At 32.9% G+C, this 13,433-nt stretch overlaps 1 long non-coding RNA gene across 2 annotated transcripts in view; it reads right to left on the bottom strand.

Annotated features, from left to right (window-relative positions):
- The window catches only part of LOC145247261 (uncharacterized), a 71,345-nt gene that overhangs the window by 12,290 nt on the left and 45,622 nt on the right, over positions 1-13,433 (bottom strand). For both annotated transcript variants that reach the window (XR_013863226.1, XR_013863225.1), the window contains exon 2: positions 3,090-3,179. This is a non-coding gene — a long non-coding RNA (uncharacterized LOC145247261). The remainder of the gene's footprint in view (positions 1-3,089; positions 3,180-13,433) is intronic.

The raw sequence follows: 13,433 nt of genomic DNA, 5'->3' as shown, positions 1-13,433 counted from the left end.
TGGATAATTCAAATTATTTGGATGATTCAAATTATGTGGATAATTAAAATTATTTGAACTATTCAAATTATGTGGATAATTAAAATTATTTCGATTATTCAAATTATTTGAACTGTTCAAATTATTTGGATGATTAAAATTATTTTGATTATTCAAATTATTTTGATAATTCAAATTTTTGGGATCATTAAAATTATTTGGATAATATAAATTATTCGGATGATTAAAATCATGTGGATTATTCAATTTATGTGGATAATTTAAATTATTTGATGATAAAATAATTTGGATCATTCAAAATTTTTTGATAAATCAAATTATTGTGAAAATTCAAATTATTTATATGATTAAAAATATTTTGATAATTCAAATTATTTGGATCATTCAAATTATTTAAATAATTAAAATTATTTGGATTTTTCAACTTATTTGGACTATTCAAATTATTTAAATAATTAAAATTATTTGGATGATTAAAATTATTTGGATGATTAAAATTATTTTGATTATTCAAATTATTTTATAATTCAGATTATTCGGTTGATTCAAATTATTTGGACTATTCAAATTATTTGGATAATTCAAATTATTTGTATGATTAAAATTATTTGAATTATTCAAATTATTTGGATAAGTCAAATTATGTGTATAATTAAAATTATTTGGACTATTCAAATTATGTGGATAATTAAAATTATTTCGATTATTCAAATTATTTGCACTGTTCAAATTATTTGGATGATTAACGTTATTTGGATTATTCAAATTAGTTGGATAATTAAAATTATTTGGATGATTAAAATTATTTAGATAATTCAAACTAGTTGGATGATTAAAATTATTTGGATTATTCAAATTATTTGGATAATTCAAATACTTCGGTTTATTCAAATTATTTGGACTATTCAAAATATTTGGATTATTCACATTATTTGGATAATTCAAATTATTTGAATTATTCAAATTATTTTGATAATTCAAATAATTTGGAATATTCAAATTATTTGGATTATTCAAATTACTGTTCTAATCTTGAGTGTTATTCGCATAACATTCTTCAGCTAATCTTTTTGTTAAACTCAAGCATCTCTCACTCATGTGATTCGCTATTTCGTCACTTTATTAACACAGTCTTCATTTACTGTTCTCCTGGATTTTATAATAATAATAATAATAATAATAATAATAATAATAATAATAATAATAATAATAATAATAATAACAACCCATAAAATAAATTCCTATAATTAAAAACATAATAAGACTGCATTTTCTTTAACAAGTAGATTACTTAGTTGGCCCCTTTGGAATAAATTTTTTTGGCCAGACTTCGTGAAAGTTTATAATAGCAGCACTATAATTATTTTGATTGATATAATAATCCATATCATAGATGATTAGATTATATAAGTATTATTTTCATAAGTCTTCGTTTCCCCTAATGACATCCAAGTAAAAATATGTTCTTATATCTTGAGCAATAACGTTATAGTAAGATCCGATGTGAATGCGTGAAAATAGTGTGTAAACAGAATTGATCACATGAAGTTGGATAAAGGCCAAAATTGAAATTAGATTAGAAGTTAAAAATATATTAGATCAACGTGTTCAAGATCTTTTATTACAGACAGGAAGTCGCCAACGAGACACAGCGGATAAGTCGATAAAATTTTGTCTTGTTTGGGACAATGCTCTCTTCCCTTATAAAGAATGAGTTAGAGGAAGAGTCACGAGGGATTCTGTTATATTAATGTATAAATATATACTGTAAAGAAAACTAAATACTAAAAGGAATTCTTTAATCATAAATAATTTTGTGCCGTCATTAATAATAACGTCTACAACCACTGCTTTTACAAAGAATCTCATCTCTGTCGTCTTTCAGGACGCTTCACCACCATGACTACATGACTTCTCCAGTTCTCTTGATCTCGCATAACATTTTGCAGGTCCAGAACACTTTCCTGTAGCAGGTTGTCAATGTAGGTCATTCTTCTTCTAGCCCCGTTTGGGTGTCAATCTGTTGGTATCCAGAGAACTAGCTTGCTGGTTTCCTCTTTGCTATGTCTGATGCAGTGACCGGCTACTCTCATCCTTCTCTGCTGTACTTTCAGTGATATTGGTGGTAGGTCACCATAAAGCTGTTGGTTTGTTGCGTGGCTCCTCAATTATGCATTAAGGGCCATCCTGAGCATCCGTGAGTAACAGCCATCCAGTCTCTTCTTCAGTGCATTTGTGAGAGTGCATGCCTCAGCACCACAGAGAAGGACTGTTTCTACTGTGGCATGAAAGAGGTACTTTCAACTTTTGAGAGTGTGGATGACCATATATTCCCCAACTTGTGACATGCACTCCATGCCAGTGCTTTTCTCATTTCAAAATCTGTTTTAGTGCTCTCTGACCATGCTCCAAGGTATTTGAAGTTTTCGAAAACCTTGAGGAGAATCCCATCAAGTGCTTTCACTGCAATTGGGTCAACATGATTGAAGGCTTGTATCTCCGTTTTCTTGGCATTGCAGTAAAAACCCACCAATAGCGTTTCCTCTTCCAGTTGGCTTAGGACTTCATGGGTTTGACAAATTTCCTCATTTAGTAATGCTAGGTCATCAGCAAAATCGAGATCAGTAATAACAATTGGTTGAACACGCTTGCTCGTTCATCTGCGCAGACGAAAACCAAGCTCCTCTCCTCTTCCACTGAGTGTCTTTCTTAGAACATAGTCAAGTACTATGGCAAAGAGGTAAAGTGCTAATGTATCTCCTTGTAAGACTCCATTGGGCCGATTTAATAGCAAAGTGCGTGGGGGTGTTCAGGGTGGAATGGAATTGAAGGGATGAGATGAGGAAGAGGATTGTGAGAGAAATTAGCGGAGAAGAGAGTGAGAGTGAGATAGAGATAGATAGATAGATAGATAGAGATAGATAGATAGATAGATAGAGAGAGAGAGAGAGAGAGAGAGAGAGAGAGAGAGAGAGAGAGAGAGAGAATCGGTGTTGGGCAAGTGTTTGAAATAAGAGTGTTATAGGTGGATGGCGTTCGGTATGGAAGGAGACTACGAAAATGAGGGTTTGTATTGGCGTCAAACTCACCTGAATATCGTTTATTGATTGGGCTGCATGTGGTCAGATCAAACATCAAAATCGATACGAACAACAATGACAAAATTGTGTTTTTCATTTCTACAAAATAAAATAAAATAAAACAAAATAAACAAATGAAAAGGGAGATTCGTCTGAATGTACGTAATCTCGATTATTTTTAGATTAAACAGAGTTAAATAACATTCAAATAAAATATAACGAAATATGATGAAATGTTTAGAAGACAATATCATCAGACAAGCCATGAACCGCGTACAAAAAACTCGTCTTTCAAATTTCAATATTTTAGAAGTCACCTTTATTTATAAAAAATCTCTCTCTGTCTGCTCATGCTATCAGATTAGGCTGTCTGAAGATGCTGGCTTCCTGACTTAAAATGCACTAAACATGAATGTAATAGTTTTTTTATCATTTCCTTTGAACAACTCAATCCTGTTCTATAAAACAGAAAACAAGGCAACAATTTTTCTCAATAAACCAACCAAATCAAACACTACCAATAAATATTTGAATAAAAAAAAAAAAACTAGAAGCATAAAGAACTTTATCGAAATGTCTGGATTCGGCATTAAACAACTAAAACAAAAACGTTGACATGTTATAAAACAAAGCAAACATCATGAATAAATATTAAAAGATATAAAGTAGGTGAAGCATAAAGAACTTTACCAAAATTACTTGATTTGGCAGTACATAACCAGAAAATGGTTGATATGACGTAAAACGAAACAATTAAACTCTCTATTTAGCAAATTATATATTTACTAATTTCCTTCTTGACTCTGTACCTTCAAATAATGTCCTATTTATTGTTTATAGCTGTACTAGGAGTATATTATTATTATTATTATTATTATTATTATTATTATTATTATTATTATTATTATTATTATCATTATTATTATTATTATTACAATTACTACTATTATTTAGATAATTCAAATTATTTGGATTATTCTAATTATTTGGACTATTCAAATTATTTGGATTATTCAAATTATTTGGATTATTCAAATTATTGGATTATTCAAATTATTTGGATTATTCAAATTATTTGGACTATTCAAATTATCTAGATAATTCAAATTATTTGGATGATTAAAATAATTTAGATAATTCAAATTATTTGGATTATTCAAATTATTAGGACTATTCAAATTATTTGGATTATTCAAATTATTTGGATTATTCAAATTATTTGGACTATTCAAATTATTTGGATTATTCAAATTATTTGGACTATTCAAATTATTTGGACTATTCAAATTATTTGGATTATTCAAATTATTTGGATTATTCAAATTATTTGAATTATTCAAATTATTTGGATTATTCAAATTATTTGGACTATTCAAATTATCTAGATATTTCAAATTATTTGGATAATTAAAATTATTTGGATGAATCAAATTATTATTATTATTATTATTATTATTATTATTATTATTATTATTATTATTGTTTCTATTATTTCTATTATTACTATTACCATCACCATTATTATTATTATTATTATTATTGTTATTACTACTATTATTATTACTATTATTATTATTATTACTATTATTATTATTGTTATTATTATTATTACTATTATTTTTATTATTATTATTATTATTATTACTATTACTATTATTGTTACTATTACTATTACTATTATTATTACTATTATTATTATTACTTTTATTATTATTATTATTATTATTACTTTTATTATTACTATTATTATTATTGCTATTATTTTTATTATTATTATTATTACTATTACTATTATTATTACTATTACTATTACTATTATTATTACTATTATTATTATTATTACTTTTATTATTACTATTATTATTATTACTATTATTTTTATTATTATTATTATTACTATTACTATTATTATTACTATTACTATTACTATTATTATTACTATTATTATTATTATTATTACTATTATTATTACTATTATTATTATTATTATTACTTTTATTATTACTATTATTATTATTACTATTATAATGTTACTATTATTATTATTACTATTACTATTATTATTATTATTATATTTATTGCAGCAGGGTGTAGTGGACTAGCCCAGAGAGAGTACTGCAAAAGACACAATCGCATGGGACTCCGGATATATTGGGACGTTTGTAAGACGGTTGGGGTGAAGTGTGCTGGAAAATGGTTTGAGGAGGTGCCTGATGAAGTGAGAACAAGTGAGGATGGCAAGGTAGAGGTATAGTGGGACAAAAGTGTCATAACGATCAAGCAATTGGAACATAATCGTCCGGATTTGGTCATCATTGACAAAGTCTAAAAAAACCGGCAGATTGTTGACTTTTCAGTACCCTTGGACAGGAATATGAGAGGGAAGGAGAATAAGAAATGGAGCAATTATACACGGGGTTAAAACACAAATAATCCCGGTTTTAGCTGTTGGTAAACTAGGAGTAGTATCAAGTCGCCTGGTGGGAGAATTGAAAAAACTACAAATCCTCAATGTTTTAGGAAGCCTTCAGACTTCTGCAATTGTAGGTACCACCAACATCCTTAGGAAAAACCCTTGATCTTTGAAGGTTCTGGTTTGAAGCTGGGATTGAGGGAAATCCTCTGGAAATGAATCCCATCCCTTTCCAGAGAGACGTTGATAAACGAAATCAGAATAATAATAATAATAATAATAATAATAATAATAATAATAATAATAATAATAATAATAATTATTATTATTATTATCATTATTATTATTATTATATTCGGTAGAAATGAAAAGGAAATGGAGAGACTGGTAGAACTTGTGGGGACATACTCAAAAGACACTGGGATAGAGTTTGGGATTAGTAAATGCGCGGTGCTGGTGATGAAAAGTGGAGTAAAAGTTCATTCGACTGGAATAGTACTCCCAAATGGAGAAATCCTGAAAGAAATAGAAGATACAGGATATAAGTATTTGGGAGTGTTGGAGGGTGTAGGCATCATGAACAGAGAAATGAAGGAGAAAGTCAGGAAGGAGTATCTTAGAAGAGTGAAACTAATTGCAAAGTCGAAACTGTATGGAGGAAACCTAATGAAAGCAGTGAATGCATGGGCAGTCAGTGTTTTGAGATACAGTGCGGGAATTTTAGAATCGTCTGACAAGGATTTGCATGCCATGGATATCAAAACAAGAAAAGTTTTAGCAATGTTTGGTATATTTCACATTCGAAGTATAACCCTAACCCCCTCTGTTGTCCGAGGTCGCATCCGTCGCTGCATACTTGTGATGTACTTTTGGCCGTGTTCATCGCTCCTGGCTCGAAGGACCATAGATGCAACCCAGCAGGGCTACATTCTTACTTGTCTAGTGGTGGACCCCTCAAGGGTGACCAGACTCTCACCAGTCACTGGAAAATATCTCTCTACTGCTCAGGGTACGTGAAATGTGCATGACCCTAAGTCTGTGTGGCAACATCGTCCACTTCAGCCATCACTCTGGCTTCGTGCTGGATCAAATCTGTCTCCTTCATCATCTGGCATCAGGGCATACCTGAAATAAACTGTATCCTAATTCAGGGGCCCTGTCAGTGGGGCATTAGAATACGTCGACTGCCCCCCTGCAGAGGGTAAAAGTCCCTCAATGGGGGTCCTGGATATGACCTTAAACTATATCCAGTGGTGAGGCCCCAGCTTGTAGGCTTTGGGGAGTGTGGAGCCACCCTTTAGTTACCATTGCTCCCAGGTCCACTCTGACCCGGAGTGGTAGTACCTGTTAGGGTCCCAACTATGAGTTAAATAGAAACCGACGTGAAAACAACAAATATATTCTATTAAAAAATTTTTTTCTTCAAAATCTTTGGATTCGGCATTAAATAACCCGAAAAGGGTTTATATGCCGTAAAACAAAAACAACCAACCAACCTAATTCAGGCCGGCAATCGAGAAACAAAGAAAAAACTCGGGGTCATTTTTATATAAACCAAACAAAATAATTATTTATAAATCCTTTTAGGTATTTAGAGTACACTTGTTTTAAAATCGAATTCTTTGATCTGAGCTTCGTGATGCAGGTTGTATAATTTAAGAAAATGGTTTGAGGAGGTGCCTGATGAAGTGAGAACAAGTGAGGATGGCAAGGTAGAGGTATGGTGGGACAAAAGTGTCATAACGATCAAGCAATTGGAACATAATCGTCCAGATTTGGTCGTTATTGACAAGGTCTCAAAAAACTGGCAGATTGTAGACTTTTCAGCACCCTGGGACAGGAATATGAGAGAGAAGGAGAATGAGAAGTGGAGCAATTATGCTCCATTGGCCTTGGAGATAAGGCGTATACACGGGGTTAAAACACAAATAGTTGGTACACTAGGAGTAGTATCAAATCGACTGGAAGGATAATTAAAAGAACTACAAATCCCCGATGTTTTAGGCGGCCTTCAGACTTCTGCAATTATAGGTACCACCAACATCCTTAGGAAAACCCTTGATTTTTGAAGGTTCTGGTTTGAAGCCGGGATTAAGGGAAATCCTCTGAAATGAATCCCATCCCTTTCCAGAAGGACGTTGATAAACAAAATAATAATAATAATAATAATAATAATAATAATAATAATAATAATTATTATCATTATTATTATTATTATTATGATGATAATGATGATGATGATGATAAGTTATATATATATATATATATATATATATATATATATATATATATATATATATATATATATATATACGAGTGTTTTTCTAAAAGGAATACATCCTATTTTTTAACAAAACAAAAAAAACGAAAAAGCTTTTATATTCGAATGTCTTTGATAAGTATCGATAATCGATAATCGCAAAAAATCGATGAAAAAGAGAATAGACGATTTTGACCAAACTTAACAATTTATACAGCCTAACATCACAAGTGCATTTTAAAAGTTTTATTACCACACAAGCAGAAAGGTTCAGCGTATAAAATGAACAGTAGGTTCTTTGATATAACTGGTGCCCGTTAGAAATGAATTTTACTGTTTAAAGCACAATTGAACCATGATACAAGACATGACTTTTTGATTTAAACTTTAATTCATTATCAGAGCATCAGTAGAAAGGCCTGGAACATGAAATGAACAGTAGGCTCTTGGATATAACAGGGACGCGTTCGAAAAGAATGTGTCTGTTTAGAGCACAATTGAAGCATGATACTTGACTTACATTTTTAAGCCATTATATCTATATCTATACTATTAATAAAATTATAAATGTTTATTTATTTATGTGTGTGGGTGTGCCTATATACCAATAAAACTTTTGAACGGATGCACCGAATTGGAAAATTCTTTTTTTCTCTAAAATGTGTGAATCCCTAGATTCTCCTTATCTATATATGTTTCGTAACGAACAACGCCGAGTCACACACACACACACAAAAAACCGAATTAAGGGTTTTGGGACCGTTGCGTGCAATTGTCGAAAAAGTTACCTGCTCATGTCAACGGAATTTAGCACTGTCTGTATACAGTCGTGGTAACATCTTCCGGCATACGGACAGGACTTGTGGCGCAATGTATAACGCATCTGACTACGGTCCGAATCCTGGCAACTTCGTAATAATTTTAACCATCATTTTATCCAATGTTTATTCATTATCCTTACCCTTAAGGTATTTTTGTTTTTTCAGTGATTTTTTTTTTATGCATATGGGAATTTCCCATACTCCGAGTTCACAAGGTAAGCGTTGATGGTAAGACGATGTTGAGTGTACTTGGCGTTGAGTGTACTCGATTTTGTATTTGACTTGGCGTTGTTTGTGCTGACACGATGCAGCCACTAGTTATGAATAAATATCGAGTTCATATTTTGTTGGAGGAGCCAGTTTATAATCATTTCTTTATCTTGCCACGTCGACTACTTTTTAAGTTTTGAAATATTAAAAAAAAAATTATTCGGGTTAATGAAAGATAATAATTAGAAGCGCCACAAAATTCATGCGTATCATTTTCCCTATTAATATTTAAAGCCAGAAAAGAAAGAAAGAAAAAACTGTAAATTGATTTATGTATAAAGGAGAAAGTTATTGGATGAGATATCGAATGTTAAGTACTTATTTTACATCAGTGATTGGTAACGGGAAAAACCAAATGGTCTGAGTAAATCCACAAAAAAATACATCCAGGGCAGAATCAATATCATTTTTATATGCCAATCAATATAATCAAGTCCTTCCTAATACCCACTACTATTGGGCATTAGCGAATATATATATATATATATATATATATATATATATATATATATATATATATATAAATATTTTATAACATGAATAGATTAGCTAAATTAATCAAGAATAAGAAACTAAATCTAATATTTGCAACATGTCTTCTTAAGATTAAGGGAGGTGGTGTTTGCTCAACACTGCTGGGGAGCTATGATGTAATATACTGTTTTGTTTTTAAATCCCCGAAACAGTGTTTCATGGTAAACAACTGATGATCCCTTAAATTAGATTGGTACTATAGTTAATTCGAGAGAGCAAGTTGATGCAGTGATTGGAGGTTATTAAATGACTTACTGACTAAATAGTTTTCTAACGAATGATAAAAAATCATTTTTTTTTGTATAGTTTTAAAGGTTAAAAACGTCCAAGACTATATATATATATATATATATATATATATATATATATATATATATATATATATATATATATATATACACACACAGGGTGACCCCAAAAAACGGGCCCCAACTCTAATTAGACCCCGTTTCTTAGAGTTTTGTCCGAATGAAATGAAACTTTGGTCATAACTAGTTTATTACATTCAAAATATCACATCAAAACACAAGGGTCTTTGGCCTTTTATCTCCGTTCTACAGCATATGTTCTAGATGGCCTCCATTTAGCTTTTGGTTTTTTTTTTTGGCTCACCCTGTATATATATATATATATATATATATATATATATATATATATATATATAATTGCTATCCTTCTGCCATTTCTTTTGGTTGATGTCAGGCGTCTATATGCACGTTGACGGCTCTTCCATCCAGCTACACTCTTGCATAATCGTTCTGTGAATGGACCAGCAGGAAAAACTTGCTGGTTCTTGTAGAAGGAAAATATTATGCACTTTGAGTGCCGTGTATAACTGCTTGCAGAATCACACACCAGTCCACAGATAGTACAACTATACTATATCATATTTTGGTCTGGGTGTAGCACATGCTCGTATAAAATAATTTTATAAAATTACCAATATATTCTCTACAGTGCAATTGTGAACTAAGTCACCGCAGGAAGGCATGTGAAGTTTCCTCCTGATTCACTAGTTGGGGATGGGTCCCCAACTAGAACAGGAAATCTATCGATTTAATTGAATAATGAACGATTTCACAGATTTCGATGAAAATAAAGATATAGGAGTGTGAAACACCTGGTATCCTTGCTAGTTATCATTAGAAAATATAATTATATTTTCAAGGGTATTCTGGTGGGTTGTTTCCGGGGATCTCATAGAAATTCCTCATGCGATAATCTCAATGCACTTTTGCCAGGCATTCAATGACCCACCTCTCATTTTGAGACACGCCCATGGCAGGGGTTGCTTTCTTAGAGTCTGACACCTCAATATCTGCAACAGAAAGATGAAACTTTCAGGTCATAAATCTGTAAGTTCAGTAATAAAACCAGGAAACTCATGACCATGCATAATGCACTACACCCAAAGGACGATACTGACAGACTCTACGTGAAAAGAAAAGATGGCGGCAGAGGACTGATCTGTATAGAAGACTGTGTGAAAGACACAAAAAAAAGAACTAGAAAAATACATAATGTAAAACACTGAAAGGATAATTATGGCAGCGAGAGACACTGAAAAAAAACAACAACAACAACAAAACAGAGAGACAAACGACAAAAGGAGAAAAGAGAAATGGGAAGAGAAACAACTCCACGGAAGATTCATAAGAATGACAAAAGATGAGAATAACGAAAACACCTGGACATGGATGCGAAAAGGACATATAAACCGAGAAACAGAATCTCTAATAACTGCAGCACAAGATAACTCGATAAGAACCAACCATATCAAAGCAAGGATCGATAAAACACAAGAAAACAGCAAATGCAGACTATGTGGACAGAGAGACGAAACGATAAACCATATAGTAAGTGAATGCAGCAACCTGCCCCAAAAGGAATAAAAAAACAGGCATGACCAAGTGGGGAGGGTAGTGCACTGGGAATTATGCAAACGACTGCATTTTGAATGTACAGACAAATGATACAAGCATAAACCCGCAACAGCACTCAAAACCGAGAACCACAAAATCCTATGGGACATGGACATACAGGCAACAAACCCATCCAAGCAAGAAGGCCAGATGTCGTAATAATGTACAAGAAAGAAAAATCCTGTCAAATCGTAGACTTTGCTGTCCCAGCTGACCACAGGGTGAGTATGAAAGAAAAGGAGAAACGAAGCAAATACACAGAGCTAGCCAGAGAGTTAAAAGGGATTTGGATGATGAAGAAAATCAAAATAATATCTATAATAGTAGGAGCACTAGGAACAATTCCGAAAAACTTCGAAAAAAGAATGGGAGAAATTGGAATCAGAGGAATAACTGCAAAAATACAATTCCTAACGATAATGAAAACGGCTGAAATATTAAGGAAAACCCTTGAATGTGGAGAATAACACTAGACAATATAACAAAGAAGTGTTACAGGGAATGAAGAACGCCGAAGCTGCATATCTACAAGTTCTACACCACCATAATGCATCCCCCCATTGTCTCATCACCATTCCTCCCCAATAGAAAAGTGATACCAAAGAGCCGAGAAGGGCCAAGGAGGATGGAAAGAGCGAGGAGAGAGCGCTGGCCAGACCTCCGCTGGACAAGTGTGAAGAGAACTGGGATCGTGGGGAGGCGTAGTGCCACTCAAATTCCAGTATAAACCAATGGCTACTGCCGGCGAGAAATCAATGGTAAGAGGCTGTTGCGATGACACAAATTTATATGCAAATGTTATCGAAGGAGGTGGAGTGAGCTGGATGTCTGGGGAGACTTGTTGTCACTCAGCTTCCAGAGAACACCACAGGTCTCCAAACCGATCGTTTGTTGACTTGTCTGAAAGCTCCATTTGAGCCAATAATAATAATATGAGCGGGCCAGACAAACTGCTACAGAGACAAAACATGAAGAAGCGTTACATGGAGCCAAGAACATTAAAGCTGCATATCTATAAGTTCACTATCTCCTTCCTATCCCCTCCTATTGCCTTGTCACCGCCCCCCCCCAAAAAAAACAGTGTGATACCAAATAGCTGAGAAGCGTCAAGGAGAGTACTGACTGGGCAAGCGCGAAGAAAACTGGGACCTTGGGGAGGCTTATTGCCACTCAAATTCGAGTGGAGACCAATGGCTGCTACCAGTGAGAAATCAATGATAAGCGGCTGCTGCGATAACGCAAATTCATTTGCAAATTTTATCGAAAGAGGTGGAGAGTATTGGAAACCTGGGGAGGCTTGTTGTCACTCATCTTCCAGGGAACACCACAGGTTGTCAAAGAGAGATCTTTGATGACCTGTGTGAAAGCTACTTGTGATTCAATAATAATACAATTTGCCATCCTCTCTGATACATTCGGATTGAGTAAAAAATAGGAGGCATTACTTTTGGAACGCCCTTGTATATGCCACTAAGTTTACAATTTTGGAAACTCTACTGGAGGCAATCTTTTCAGTCAGTCAACAAAAAAAACTTTTAGCTGGTTAAACTTCATTTTCATTGTTTCGAGACAATTCTGAAAATGAGTTTTAATCCACCAAACTGTATTATATCATAAACTAGCAAGGAGACCCGACATTGCCCGGGATTGAATGATGATCAACAAATGTTTCATACTCCCATATTTTTTTTTTAATTGTCATCAAAATTGGTGAAATCGCTCATTTTCCAATCAAATCGATTGATTTCCTGCTCTAGTTGTGGACCTAATGCGGTGCACCACGAGGAAGCTTCATAAGCCTCTTGCAGTGAATTAGTTCACAATATTATTGTAGTTTACGTTGCACTGTAGAGAACCTACTGTTGATTTTATAAAATTATTTTTCTATATAATGGCTTGAATTAAAGTTTAAAATACGAAAGTCAAATATCATGTTTCAATTGCGCTCTAAATAGAAACATTCATTTCGAACGCACCCCTGTAATATCAAAGACCCTACTATTAATTTTATATGCCTGACCTTACTGCTTGTGTGGTGATAACAGCTTGAATTTGTTTAAAATGAAAAAGTCAATTGTGCTTTAAACAAAAACATTCACTTCGAACGCGCCCCTTTCATATAAAAGAACCTAC

This window comes from Euprymna scolopes, chromosome 25 (assembly GCF_053919585.1).
Source record: "Euprymna scolopes isolate OS-2025 chromosome 25, ASM5391958v1, whole genome shotgun sequence".
NCBI lineage: Eukaryota > Metazoa > Mollusca > Cephalopoda > Sepiida > Sepiolidae > Euprymna > Euprymna scolopes.
Note: the sequence above shows the minus strand (reverse complement) of the source record. Positions and strands in the feature narration are given on the sequence as shown.